The sequence below is a fragment of the Carcharodon carcharias genome, chromosome 5, assembly GCF_017639515.1.
Source record: "Carcharodon carcharias isolate sCarCar2 chromosome 5, sCarCar2.pri, whole genome shotgun sequence".
NCBI classification, from domain to species: Eukaryota; Metazoa; Chordata; class Chondrichthyes; order Lamniformes; family Lamnidae; genus Carcharodon; species Carcharodon carcharias.
In genome coordinates, this window is record NC_054471.1 from 151,502,744 (window position 1) to 151,505,427 (window position 2,684).

The following is a 2,684-nucleotide window of genomic DNA, read 5'->3' on the forward strand; positions in this document are numbered from 1 at the left end:
TGTGGTCTGAAGGCTGCACAGAGGACAGGGAAGAGGCCCTGGACTGAGACACCTGCCTTTATTTCTTTATTTTGTGCAGAAAGGTTTCACATCTGAGTGACAAGAACACTGCTCATCAGAAAAAGGAGCCACCTGTAGGGAGACATTCTTAGGAGTTTATTGACAATGAAAAGTGTGTACAAGTGATTAACACCCGTGCCCAGGCTGTGCAACTACTTTTACCTAACTTGGCTTGGCCTAAATAGCCAAGTGGTTATGGTACTGGGTTTGTAACCCCAAGATCAAGAGTTCAAATCTCACAATGGCAAACAATGAAACAATGTAACTTCATCTGAAACAGATGGAAATGGGTTTGTACTCGAAAGAGTTACTTTTACCTAACTTGGCTTGGCCTAAGTAGCCAAGTGGTTATGGAACTGGGTTTGTAACCCCAAGATCAAGAGTTCAAATCTCACAATGGCAAACTATGAAACAATGTAACTTCATCTGAAACAGATGGAAACAGGTTTAATCATCCCTGATGGTCTAGTGGTTAGGATTCGGCGCTCTTACCGCTGCGGCCCGGGTTCGATTCCTGCTCAGGGAATGTAGATTTATTGTGTTCATTGAAACGAGTGTTGTACACTCATTAATTAAAAACGTTTAAAAACTCCACCATAATCAGAGGGGTGAGAGTTTAAAGGCTTGGCCTAAATAGCCAAGTGGTTATGGTACTGGGTTTGTAACCCCAAGATCAAGAGTTCAAATCTCACAATGGCAAACTATGAAACAATGTAACTTCATCTGAAACAGATGGAAACAGGTTTACTCAAAAAGAGTATCAAGAGTTCATTTTCTTAACGATCTCGTGGAGGTAATTGTGGATTCAGTTGGTTTCCTGGTACTGAGGAGAGAAGGTGTGTGGTGTTGGTGTTGCTGCTCCTCAGTGTTTCAACTGTTTCTGCTGCTGCCTTTGGGGTTGTTGCTTCTGCTGTGTGCTGCTGCTGCTGCTTCTGCTGCTGCTCCTCCAGTGCTGCCAAAGGAGAGAGAGGGAGAGAAGAGAACAGTTGCTGCTGTTGATACAGGACAGGAAGGCCAGGAGGCCAGGACTGAGTTAAAAAACAACATCCTAGGTGGGTGTCTGAACTGTGTATTTTTGTTTAAGGTGGGGGCAATTAAGGACTGTGTTTTTGTAGGGGGAGGCAAGAAGACTGCCAGAGGAGTTGGGGAAGGAAGAGAGGGAGGGTGTGTGTGTGTGCTGAAACCATCTTTCTGCCACCCCTCCCCCCAACCCAGCCCTTTTCCCAGTAAGGCCAGCAATAGCTGGTGAAGACATCGCCTCCCCCTGCCTGAAGAACATCAGGCCCCCACCCACCGTCCATCCACCATCGAGGACACCCACCTGGACATTTACCTCTTTCCCTCCTGTGCCTCCCTGTCTTTTACTCCTCTCCCTCCTCTCCTCTCCTGCCTAAAAGAGGGGAGGTTGTTTCTACCTCTCCCCCCCACCCCCTTTCCTCCCTATATATATATAAAAAAAATATAAAAAGAAAAAAACAAAATGGCCAATCCTTCCCGGGGTGGGCGTGGCTCTGGCCCTAAGGCCAATTCACCATCGCCTGTGGCCGGGCCCTCGAGGGCTAATGTGGAGGCGGTTTTGTCACCGGTGGCAGGGCCTCAAAAAAAGAAAACTTATTCGGGGGTGGTTGCTTCTGCGGCTCCAGCTGCTCCCGCTGCCCTGTCACCTTTCCGCCTCCTGACCAGGGCCCTTGGGGTAAAGAGCTATGCTCACCCTGAAATGACAATAGAGGCCTGCGTAAAGGCTATGGCTGGGGTCGTCGGCCCCTCAGCCATTGTCGCGGCCTCTAAAATGTATGGGAAGGCCATATTCTTCTTGAGGTCCGAGCGGGCGGTGCACCTCGCCCTGCAAAAAGGACTCACTGTGGGCGGGACTTTTCTGGCGGTGGACCCCCTTGAGGCCACCGCCCAGAGAATTATTATTTCGAACGTCCCGCCTATTCTATCCAGTGAGCTCCTCCTCCCCCACCTTAATAAATTGGGGGAGGTCAGGTCGGGGGTTGCACCAATCCCGCTCGGCCTCAAAGACTCGGCCCTCCGCCATGTGTACTCCTTCCGGCGCCAGGTATTTGTCTGCTTGGCCCAGGAGGAGTGCCTGGAGGGGGCCTTCGTTATCAATTTTGAGGGGACCGCCTATCGGGTCTTCTGGACCGTGGAGGGCGTGCGGTGCCATGCTTGTAAGGAGGCGGGGCACGTGAGGAAGAACTGCCCCGCCTCCAAGGCTACGAGCCCCACCCAAGCGGCCACGGCTGGCACCGCCCCTCCTCCCCCCGCCACCACTCCATCTCCCTCCCCGCAAGGGGAAGCGACGCCGGCGGCCACTGCCATCTCGGCTGCCGGTGAGGCGGGGGGAGAGCCCCCACGCCGTAAGAAGGCGCAGAGGAAGACCCGCAACCTGGAGGCGGCCCCTGAAACGCCCCAAAACCCCCAAACAACTGCAAGCACCGGCTCGGGGGAAAAGACAACATCCGGCCCCGGCGTCGTGTCCGCGTGTGCTCCCGGGCCCGTGGGTGCTAAGGCGCCGAGTGCTGGGCCCGGCGTCGTCCCTGCGCGTGCTCCCGGGGCCGGCGGGGAAGGGACGCGGGACCCCGAGCCGGGGTATCTAACACCCAAAACCCAGAGGGTGG

General features: G+C 53.8%; 1 non-coding gene across 1 annotated transcript; it reads left to right on the forward strand.

Moving 5' to 3' along the window:
* The first annotated feature begins 514 nt into the window (after positions 1 to 514).
* Positions 515 to 586, forward strand: trnak-cuu. Its single transcript has one exon. It is a non-coding gene; the product is annotated as a tRNA-Lys (tRNA).
* Positions 587 to 2,684: the final 2,098 nt, after the last annotated feature.